The following is a 12,675-nucleotide window of genomic DNA, read 5'->3' as shown; positions in this document are numbered from 1 at the left end:
TGTGTGTGTGTGTGTGTGTGTGTGTGTGTGTAGCAGAGAGAGAGAGAGAGAGAGACATGATGAATTAATCAGCATACGAGGAAGCAAACAGAAGCGAGAGTGAAGAGAGAGAAAGACACTGGTGAAGATAGAAGGATTGAAGGAGAGAGAAGACAAAAAGGAGGAGTTGAGGACAGTAATTCTGATCAGGTGCAGTGCATTCTGGGTAGGATCAGAAGAAACGGACGCAGAAAGAAAAAGTTAGGAAAATATCTCGCCGTCAGACGTGAGGAAGACGTAGTGAGGAAGACTCACTGATATCGGCTCTGAAGTTTGTAGCCACCAGCTAACTAGCCTAGCCACCACGGGCCACCAATTTCTTCCGACCAATCAACGAGCCGTGTTTCTTCTTCTTCTTCTTCTTTAAGCGCCGCTGCTAATAAAGGGTGGATGTTTTTTTATTTACACAGAGAAAATCTTCCAGGTTGGATTATAATGGATAAAGAGAGGAGGAAGTGGTGATATCTGGTCTGAAGGCGACATATCGCGGTTTGTGTGTAGCCACGAGCTAACTAGCCTAGCCACCACGGGCTAAAGCGACACCAGTGAGTTTGAGAGAAACTATTTAGCCGTCAAAGAGACAAAGACACTGGTTCTGCAGATTCCGCTGCTGCGGAGCTTTCAGCCTTTTACTGCTGCTTCCATCTTACACACACACACACACACACACACACACACACACACACACACACACACACACACACACACACACACACACACACACGGTCATAGAAAATGTCCTTTAACGCATCAGGGGTCTCCTCTCGAATGTTTGACTGCTGCTCGCTGAGGCAGACTGATTGAAAATAACATTTATTTTACCTTTCTCTGCCTGATGCTGCTGGACACACACACACACACACACACACACACACACACACACACACACACACACACACACACACACACACACACACACACACACACACACACAAACGCATCATAACTGACTTTCTCACCATAACCTTGACCCTGAACACCTCCCATTTCTCTCTCTCTCTCTCTCTCTCTATATATATATATATATATATATATATATATATATAAAGCAAACAAAATGACAAGAATCGACACGCACACAATTGTTCACGTTGTGTCTTTATTACCTTCTGATGACGTCACATTGATTTACATTAATTCCCTGCAGATTGAATCTGAGGCTCTATTTTCTCTGCACACACACGTCGACACACACACATGTTGTGTTTCCAGACAGTGTGTCGGTTTGACTTCTGTTTGATGTGAGAAAGAAAACGATTTCGATTGAAAGAGAAATAATCACTGGGAAATAAAAAACACTTTGTAAATCTCAGTGACGGAGAATTAATGATTGAGAAACATGACGGCAAAGTCGTGACGGTTGTTTGTGTCGAGAAGCGAAATATTGTTTGATGGTTCGTAAATATTTATCTAGGAAGGAAGGAAGGAAGGAAGGGAGGAAGGAAGGAAGGAAGGAAGGACGGAAGGGAGGAAGGAAGGAAGGGAGGGAGCCATCCATCCATCATCTATCCATCCATCCATCATCTGTCCATCCATCCATCATCCATCATCCGTCCATCCATCATCCATCCATCCATCCGTCCATCCATCATCCATCCATCATCCATCCATCATCCATCCATCCATCATCCGTCCATCCATCCATCATCCATCATCCGTCCATCCATCATCCATCCATCATCCATCCATCCATCATCCATCATCCATCCATCCATCATCCATCCATCATCCGTCCATCCATCATCCGTCCATCCATCATCCATCCATCCATCCGTCCATCCATAATCCATCCATCCATCCATCATCCGTCCATCCATCCATCCATCCATCATCCATCATCCATCCATCCATCATCCATCCATCATCCGTCCATCCATCATCCGTCCATCCATCATCCATCCATCCATCCGTCCATCCATCATCCATCCATCCATCCATCCATCATCCGTCCATCCATCCATCATCCGTCCATCCATCCATCATCCATCATCCATCCATCCATCATCCATCCATCCATCCATCATCAGGAATCAGCAGTAACAATAATCCTCAGTAAAAACCCACTGAGGCACAGAAAAAACCCTTAAAAACCCGTTGTTGTTCAAATTGTTAAAAGTATTTAGTTCAATAAGATCAAATATCACAAAAATATCAAATATCTGCGTTACAGGATCTCCAAGTTGTTTTAGCTTCTATTCATTAAAGGGCCAAACGTGAGAAGCCGCTGAATGAGGAGGCGGTCTCTCAGGGCGCTGACCTTTGACCCCTTTGACCTCTGGCGCTTGTAAACAAGCAGACGGTGAGAGGCCGAGGCTTTTATGGTTTTTTTTAAACTGCTTGTGAAGTACAGGAGTGAAAACAGAGCGATGGGTGGGGGAGGGGGAGTGGGGGCGGAGCCACGGGGAGACGAGAAAATCAGCAATGCGACGCCGGTAAAAAATACATGAGCGCGAATGAGCGGCCGCCAGTCACACGTTTTTTGCAAAATTAAAAAAAAAAACCAGGTGAGGAAGTTGTGAAATCTCCCGACGAACGGTTCTAATATTCCTGCGGAAATACTGTGAATAACGGTTTTTAATCTGGTACTTTACTGTGAAATAACGTTTTTTAATCTGGTACTTTACTGTGAAATAACAGTTTTTAATCTGGTACTTTACTGTGAAATAACGGTTTTAAATCTTGGACTTTTACTGTGAAGATAACTTGGTTTTAATCTGGTACTTTACTGTGAAATAACGGTTTTAAATCTTGGACTTTTACTGTGAAAATAACTTGGTTTTTTATCTGGTAATTTACTGTGAAAAAACGGTTTTTAATCTGGTACTTTGCTGTGAAATAACTGGGTTTTTCATCTGAGACTTTTACTGTGAAAGAACTGGGCTTTTAATCTGGTATTTTACTATGAAATAACGGTTTTAAATCTTGGACTTTTACTGTGAAGATAACTTGGTTTTTTTCTGGTAATTTACTGTGAAATAACGGTTTTTAATCATGGACTTTTACTGTGAAAATAACTGGGTTTTTAATCTGGTACTTTACTGTGAAAAAGCTGGGTTTTTTATCTGGTAATTTACTGTGAATTAACGGTTTTGAATCTTGGACTTTTACTGTGAAATAACCAGACGCTTCAATCACATGTTTAAAAAAAAAAAAAAAAAAAAACAGGTGAGGAAGTTGTGAAATCCCCCGACGAGCGCTTCTAACTTTCCTGGGGTCAAAGGTCAACTTCCGCGTCGTCCACCTCCCATAAGTCGCCGTCTGTTCCGCCGGCGGTTTCTCATTAGCGATAAGCAGAGACTTGTTTACTTGTTTACTTGTTTACTTCCTCCCCGATCAGTGTCAGTCTGGATCATTCAGCTTCGCCTCGTCGCCGGGAAAAATCTGTGATGAGGGTTTTTCTGAAAAAAAAAAAAAAAATCTGTGATCCGTGAGCTTGTTTCATTTGCTGGTGACAAATGTGTGAATCAGCTGTTTGATAACGAGCCGTTGGATGTTTTGATTCGGCTGTTTGAAGGTTTGCTGAAGGCGTTTTTCACCGAGGCTTGAGTCTCCTGCTTTACAGAGGCCGTTCAACCAGGCCTTACAAATTAAAAGCTTTTTTTTAAAAGCAACGCAATAATCCGTACTTTTGATACCAAATAATTTCTCCCAGTCCGTCTCTCTCCTCTGGGACTTTTAATGTGAAAGAACTGGGGTTTTAAATCTGGTACTTTACTGTGAAATAACTGGGTTTTTCATCTGAGACTTTTACCGTGAAATAACTGGGTTTTTCATCTGAGACTTTTACTGTGAAAGAACCGGGGTTTTAAATCTGGTACTTTACTGTGAAATAACTGGGTTTTTAATCTTGGACTTTTACTGTGAAATAACTGGGTTTTTCATCTGAGACTTTTACTGTGAAAGAACCAGGGTTTTAAATCTGGTACTTTACTGTGAAATAACTGGGTTTTTAATCTTGGACTTTTACCGTGAAATAACTGGGTTTTTCATCTGAGACTTTTACTGTGAAAGAACCGGGGTTTTAAATCTGGTACTTTACTGTGAAATAACTGGGTTTTTAATCTTGGACTTTTACTGTGAAATAACTGGGTTTTTCATCTGAGACTTTTACTGTGAAAGAACCAGGGTTTTAAATCTGGTACTTTACTGTGAAATAACTGGGTTTTTAATCTTGGACTTTTACTGTGAAATAACTGGGTTTTTAATCTGGTACTTTACTGTAAAATAACGGTTTTTCATCTTGGACATTTACTGTGAAATAACTGGGTTTTTAATCTGGTACTTTACTGTGAAATAACTGGGTTTTTAATCTGGTACTTTACTGTGAAATAACTGGGTTTTTAATCTGGTACTTTACTGTGAAATAACGGTTTTTAATCTTGAACTTTTACCGTGAAATAACTGGGTTTTTAATCTGGTACTTTACTGTGAAATAACTGGGTTTTTAATCTGATACTTTACTGTGAAATAACGGTTTTTAATCTTGGACTTTTACTGTGAGATAACTGGGTTTTTAATCTGGTACTTTTACTGTGAAAATAACTTGGTTTTCGGTCTGTTGCCTTATTTTCATGTACAGTTTGAACGTATCATTACCTGTGTATTTATTTATTCATTTATTGGTTTGTATGTATTTTATTTATGTATGTATGTATTTTACCAACTTTTCTCAAAACCTATTCATGTGAATTGTGAATTGCGTGTCATTTTCAAATGTTTTTTTTTTAGAAAATAATGTGAAATTGGATAATTTCCCACGACACACCTGACTATATGTCGCGGAAACACCAGTGGTTGAAAAACACTGATCCATGACATTTACTGCAAATGTGGTCGGAGGGTTTCCTCGCGATCAAATACAGAAACGGCGTCACTCCGATATGAAAGGAAAACATCAAAGCCCCTTTTGTGGACAAGAGCAGGAAAAGAAAAAGAAGAAAAACTGCCATCGCTGATAATTTCTTGACGCATTAAGAGTCAGATACTGTTGGATAACGGCGGCAGCAGACGCGGGGGAGTCTGTTGACAAGTGTTTTGCAGGAAACGTTCGGATTCGGAGAGCAGAAACATTCCGCCGTTTAGAAAAAAAAAAAAAAAAAAAACCCAATCCGGTGTCAGAAGAAGAAGCTGCGCTTTTGTAATGTCGGCAAATTTAACACCGATGCATTTTTAAATTGAGGAGAAATGGCCCCCGGGGGGGAAGGACGGCGGTTTTAATATTTTATTAACTCTTTAAACAAAGTCATTTAGGGGAAAAAAAAAAAATAATGCGTTTTATATTTTACCGGCTCTTCATATTTAAATCAAAGCTTTATTTTTTTAGTCTCTTGTTGTTAAAGCAGCAGCTCATGTCCGTGTTTCGTCTCTGAATCGGTACTGAAAACACACAGATGTGGGATTAAAACGCAACTTTTCAAAAAGCGCTGCGACTCCGTCGCCATAGAAACGGGTAAACTTGTTTGTTTTTTTAATGAAACGCCGCTACCGCGATCGGAATAAAGAGTTTTTTCCTGCACATGCTCAGTAGAGCCAGTCAGAACAGAGTTTCCTCCGCCGCGTCGTGACTCCCAGTCCATTTTCTCCTGGGACTTGGTGCTTTTATTTTGACAGTCACCATAAACAACAAGCACAACTTGGCGGCCTGTGTCCACTAGAACCTCCGTGTTCTTCCAATTGTCGATGTTTATATTGTCGGTTTCATCACAAAAACAAACAGCAGCACCCACTAGTGGCACAATAGGCTCACTACATCATTTTTTTTTTTTTTTTTTTAAGCGAAAATGATGCATTTACACTGGAAACGTTGTAGAAATGACGCAGCTCACCAACACCACAGGAAGCCTTTCCGATTGAAACGTCATCCATGAATCCGCCACAGGCCCCACGTCAATACGGGGAGGAAAAAGCGCTTTCGCTCGTCAGGGCCTGAGTTTTATGTCTCAGTAAAGATTGATGCAGCGATACGATAAAGGAGGGGAAAGGAAGCATTAATTTACTCTGCATGCTAGATTAGGTGTCAGATTTCCATACAAAGAGAGGATGAAATGGGAAGATGGATGAGAAGCGCGGAAACAGTAGATCTGCCAAATTAGGCCGCATCCACACGACATAAAAAAATTAAAAAACGAGCTTTTTTTCTCCCCATCCTTCTCCAAAGAGATTCCGTCCACACGTCTCTATGAACACGTTTCTATGAACACGTCTCAACATGAGGCTTCAGAACATGTAGTACACATGTAGTACACATGTAGTACACATGTAGCACACATGTAGCACACATGTCAGGCCTTTAGGGGCGCTGTGACTCACCAGACACACCAAAAACACAGGAGAAATTTAGATGTAGATTCCTGCTCGTAAACCTCGATGTGATTCTAGTTCTATAGGTCTATGGCCCCGCTCTTCCCGCTGTTAGTGTCAGTAGCTTCTGCACTCGCACACCTCAAGTAATTCTAGTTCTATAGGTCTATGGCCCTGCTCCTCCTGCTGATAGCGTCAGAGGCTTCTAGTTCTATAGGTCTATGGCCCCGCTCCTCCTGCTGCTAGCGTCTTTAGCTTCTAGTTCTATAGGTCTATGGCCCCGCTCCTCCTGCTGCTAGTCAGTAGCTTCTAGTTCTATAGGTCTATGGCCCCGCTCCTCCTGCTGCTAGTCAGTAGCTTCTAGTTCAATAGGTCTATGGCCCCGCTCCTCCTGCTGCTAGCGTCATTAGCTTCTAGTTCTATAGGTCTATAGGTCTCATAAACCTCGATGTAGTTCTAGTTTTATATGTCTATGGCCCTGCTCTTCCTGCTGTTGGTGTCAGTAGCTTCGTAGCTTCTGCACTCGTAAACCTCAAATATAATTCTAGTTCTATAGGTCTATGGCCCTGCTCTTCCTGCTGCTAGCGTCAGTAGCTTTAGTAGTAGATTACCTCGTCTTTTTCCCCCCAAAGATGATCGTCTTTGCGGGCCGGGGTTTTAGAATTCCCCCCCCCTCGGGGACCCCGTGTCCCAAAAAAATGTGTTTCTTATGTGCGACGTCAATAATCTGCTGTGTCCCGACCAGCAAATCACAAATCAGGCTCCCGCTTGATGGAACAGTCGGGAAACAGCAGTGCAGCGTCACGCCAGGGGGATTTCACAGTGAAACCACACACACACACACACACACACACACACACACACACACACACACACACACACACACACACACACACACACACACACACACACACACACTTGTGGTGACCACATGGCCGTGTGGTTGATCCGCCTGAGGCGAAGGAAACTGGAGATTTTCTTTGTCATAAGTCCTTCTGCTTCCCCTGTTTCTCTTCTCTTCCTCCGTCACTCGCCCCCTTTCAACCTCCTTCATTCCCTTTGTTGGTCTTTATTCCTCCAACTTGACGGTAATAATAACCGCCCGGTCCGGCCTCAACAGACACGAGATGACTCACCGCCCGCCCTGAGTTTAACCCTTGATTTCACTAAAAAGGTTCATTTAACGGCAAGTTACATGTAAATTAAGAAGAAAGGATTGACGGTTCTTAAAGAAAAAAAAAGAGAAAGAGAGAGAGAGAACTCAAGGTTGCAATATTTCAAGTGAAAAAGCGTCGTTTCGGGAAAGTTTCACGTTTCCACGGCAACGTTCAGAAAACGACAGAGGCGTTTCCGAAAAGATCGCGTATTTTTCCTCCGTTTCCATGGCGACGGGATGACAATTTAAACGTTTAAAAGTTCCAACTTGTGTGGCGCAAGCAGACCCTACAAAATACACGCCGGACGTTTTTGCGTTATTGCGTCATTCGAAAACTTCGAAGGACTTTTCCGAGAGGCCAAAACCCCCCCCCCCCCCCAAAAAAACCCTTAAAGGCCCAGTGAAATGTAAAACACTACTTTGCAAAAAACGATCATTGGAGTTCTGCTTCTAAGGTTTCTCCGACTCTGCCCCACCACTGTTGTCGCATAACAAAGTTATTTGAATTTTGAATCTCCAGCCGAGGAAGTCGGGGGAATCCTTCTTCTTCATGGGCGTGACGTCACGAGTTGTGCAGATCTCCATCTGTTGTGTTTATATCGGCTCGTTTCCTCTTATATATCAAATTTTTACAGTGTTTTGAAGTTCTAGTCGGCGTTTTATGAGCCTTGACGAAAGATTGAGCCTGGAAGAGAGGCGAAAAGGAGCACAGGCGGCTAGCGGCTAGCGGCTAGTGGGAGCCGCTAGCTCGGGCGGCTAGTAGACGATCAAGTAATACCTGGACTCATCTTCGGTGATTCCGCAGTGGGAAAAGCTCTTGGACGTGTTGGATCCAGGAAGCCGGTCGTTCTGCCAAAAGTCAGGAGCCTCAAAGCCTCAAAGGTGAAAACTGGCGGCTGCTGAGGCGAGGAGACGAGGACGAATGGAGGACGAAGCGTCTTCTGCTTCCTCAAACATGTTCCAGACGGGGTCACCGATGGCAGAACCACCTTCTGTGTCTTCTTCATCAATCACTGGGTTTGAAATGACGATGAGGATGAAATATGGTTAAATTCAGCCTCTTCGTGGTCAAAACTCTGATCCTCCATAATGTAAACACAACTTGGGCGTGTGCACAACTCGTGATGTCACTCTATTATTGTCAGAAGCTCCGCCCAGCAGAGGAAATACCAACGTTTATCGGCTATTTTTGCGCAGATTGACGTATTTTAACATTTTACCCTTCAGCCAGTTAGCATAAAAAATGTCCCTAGAAGCGACACCAGAGTGTTTTGGAGGTCGAACTTTCATTTCACTAGGACTTTAAAAACGAGCAATTATTTCTTAATAAACGTCTTGTTGCGATTGGAAAATATCACGTATTGCATTTTAAACGCCGTCTGGATCTTTTGGGAGTCGGGTTCAGTGACGTCCGGCTCCGAGCCGTACGACGCCACATCACGAGTTCAGTGGACGAGCAGCGCTTTAATCTCTCTCTCTCTCTCTCTCTCTCTCGCCCCCCCTCCTCTCTCGCTCCCGCCTCCTCTGGACATTTTAAGCCATTCTAAACCCGCTTCGGCCGCCTGGTGTGTGTTCATGTGGTGCCGCTCCTGTAAAAGACTGGAGATTGAAGCTTTGTGGAAAAATCCTCGGCTTCCTTCTTAAATACACCCGCCGTCCGCCGTCCAAGGTCTCGCAGGGGAGGGAGGAAGGAGGGATGGAAATAGAGCGAGGAAAGGAGAAGATTGAAGGAAAAGCCCATTTAAAAAAAAAAAAAAGCAGAGGTAGAGAAGAGGAAAAAACAAGAAACGCTCAGGGAAAAGAGCCAAAATATCCCCAGTTGGACTTCAAAGCATTAATAGAATGATAAAGTCCGGTGGTCATTTAGCCATTTATTCTCATTTTCTCTCAACTGCTAATTTATTATTGTTTTTTAAACAAGGTTTTGTTTATTCAAGATTCAGTTAAACTATGTTACATTGGAAATCACCGATAATTTTTCCCTCTTTCCAATAATCACTGCCAATAAAATATATCAAAATGCATATACATATATATACATATACACATATACATACACACATACACATGTACATGTATACATATATAGATAAATGACTCAAATCTCTCTTTTTTCTTTTTCAAGGGACTCGTTTTCAAGTTAACGTACATTTTGTTTTGAAAATGATGTAGTTTTCATGTTGGGCCACTAGCTGGTGCTGTTGTTTGTTTTATTTCTGGTAATGAAACCACACACACACACACACACACACACACACACGCACACACACAGCAAGAGAACACGGCGCTCTCCACAGACCACCAAGTTGGATCGTTGTGTTTTTCGGCTGCTCCGTTGTCGTGGAAACGGACACGAGAAAACCCCCACAAAAGTCCCGAAACAGGACAATTTAATGCAAAAAAAATGGAATTTAGCAGCACGTTGAGACTTTAGGTGTTCTTGTGGTAACTGTCTGCGTTTGTATACGTTATGGAGGATTACTTCCGACCTTTTAGAGGCTCCACAATCACATTTTTTTTTTTTTTTGGTCAAAGCAAACCAAACTGAAATATCGTGAACAGTTTCTGTTCTGTACGCCTCGTATTTCCCCGGCTTTCTTCTAATCAGATTCCAGTAAGTTATAAAAGTCGCGGGCCACTTTTGTGGACGTATTGCTGTTTTCTTTGCCCCCCCCCCCGCCTGCCCAGGATTTCCCCACGAGGACAATGAAGCAGCAGTGAAATGAACTGACTCGCACGCTGCGGTCTGCTGACTCAGCAGAACGACTCGTATGGAAAACTTTAGCCCGCAGTCGCTGCGCTAACCCCGGAGTCTTACAACATTCACTTCGCCGACGGATTCTGACATCAATTTATAGAGAATAAATTGCAAGCCGCTTTTAATCTTCCCATGACCCAGTTTTGGAGTTTTTTTTTTTTTAAATGTTTTTCTTTGAAACTCTTGGACCAGACTTTGACAAAACACTGCACGTGGTTTTTTTTCTTCTTCTTTTTTTTAAGGTACTAAACATAAAATAAGGAGCGAGTCTGTTTCTGTTGGGTCGCGACACGACCGAGGAATGTTTTCATAAGACGAGGCTCCCAGAGTCGCCGGCTGTATTTAACGGTTCTTACATCCACAGCCGGGACGTTTAAAAGTGTTTCGGTACGACGGGTCGCCGGTGGGTCAGTCAATCAGAGCCCCCCCCCCCCCCTCCCCGCCGGCTAGCGGGCTAATTGTTGTGCATTTAAATCCACGGCTGGATACATCAGGTTTCAGAGGCAGTGGTTTAGACCAGTGTGTTTCAACCACACTGGTGTTTCCGCGAGATCTCGTCAGGTGTGCCGTGGGAAATGATCCAATTTCACATTTTTTTCTAAAAAAACATTTGCTGTGTGTTGCAGCGTAATGATGTATAAATACTCTTCGCCACTAGAGGGCAGCACAGAACTTTGCCGGTGAAATGTAAAGTGACAGACGTCAGTGTGGATCATCTCCACCTCCTGCTACCATCTTGTATCAAAGTACTGTGTCAGTGACAGTGATGGAGAAGTTTTTGAAAACCAGGATCTCAGCTCTTCATCCATCAGGTCCAGGTTTCACACTGAGGGAGGCACTATTAAAAAAAAGTCCTTGCTTTCTGGATTTACTGGATTCCTGTTGATCAAACTTTGATGAGAAAGACTTTATATTGTTAATAGAGGCTACAGAGTTTAGCATTTTAACATTTTCAGGAGGTGGTGTGACTCCAGAGTTTTACAAAGAAAAAAGTGTGTCTCGGCTCAAAAAAAGGTTGAAAAACACTGGTTTAGACGACGCTTCTCGTTAGCGTGACGTTCCGCTGCCCCGGGAGACGGGGGAGGGGGGGGGGGGAGACAGGGGAGACGGGGGGAGGGGGATGGAAAGCGAGGACTGATGCTGCACTGTGATTACGTGACGGCTGAATTCGTCCCGGCGGAACGGCGAGCGTGTCAAAAGCACTAACTCAGATCCCGCGCAGCCCTCGGTCAGCACGCGGACTCCCGGCTGCGCGGCGTCCACAAGGTACCGCCACGCTCTCAACACAGTTATTTATTTATTTATTCGTTCACTGGGCTTTTTTGAAATGATGTTACAAACCTCAAAACTCTCTTTTTAAACCGGAGTGACGTTCAAATTCAACTTTTGTCCATAAGTTTTCCTCAAATGGATTAAATCTTGCTGCATGTTTCTACACTTAATAGAACCTTTCTTTTAGAACGAGGATCATTAAAAAAACGTGCAGTTTGCCATCGTCTTGATGAAGAAGAATCATCCTGGACATTCAGGTTTTCTTTCTAAACGATACCGAAATGACATCCTGTCAGTCTTATTGGATTAAACGTATAAAAACATGGTACATTATGTCAGTAGTTCTGGTTGAGTTACAACAATTACAGCCTGGACCAAGTCTAGATCTACAAAGAACAAGTTGAGTATCCATCAACCTATAAGACTCATTGACCTTGATTAGATAGAGTAGTGGTGTTATGAAGTCAGTGTTCTATCAGAATCCTTCACTCGGAGATACGAGGGCCAAATTGGGCACAAATGATTTCACGATATGCTCTTTGAGAAAAGTATGTTCTCAAAGTATGTGCGTTGTGTTCGTGTCTGTTGACGCTTCAATAAACATTCCTGACGGAAGAACTCGCTTTCACAACTTTATTGTAAGACTAGTGACAGGAAGAAATACACAACGGTTGAGGTTCTTCCTCCTCTGGAACCTTCTGGGTCTCCTCGACTGTCGACTTCTTCTTCTTCTCTCCTTCCCCCTTGTTTTTGAGGAACCGCCTCCACAAGCCTCTTTTCTTGTTTTTCTTGGACTTGATTTCCTCCTCGAAGACCTTCTTGGCCTCCTCAAGCCCGCTTTTCTCACACTGGAGGGACGCCTTCTCACACTGGAGGGACTTCTTCTCACACTGGAGGGACTCCTTCTCACACTGGAGGGACGCCTTGTCACGCTGGAGGGACTCCTTCTCACACTGGAGGGACTCCTTCTCACGCTGGCGGGACTCCTTGTCTGCATAAATGGTCTGCTTCTCACACTGGAGGGACTCCTTCTCTTCATAAAGGGTCTGCTTCTCACACTGGAGGGACTCCTTCTCATGCTGAAGGGACTCCTTCTCTTCGTAAAGGGTCTGCTTCTCACACTGGAGGGACTCCTTCTCACGCTGGCAGG

The sequence above is a fragment of the Blennius ocellaris genome, assembly GCF_963422515.1.
Source record: "Blennius ocellaris genome assembly, chromosome: 13".
NCBI lineage: Eukaryota > Metazoa > Chordata > Actinopteri > Blenniiformes > Blenniidae > Blennius > Blennius ocellaris.
Note: the sequence above shows the minus strand (reverse complement) of the source record.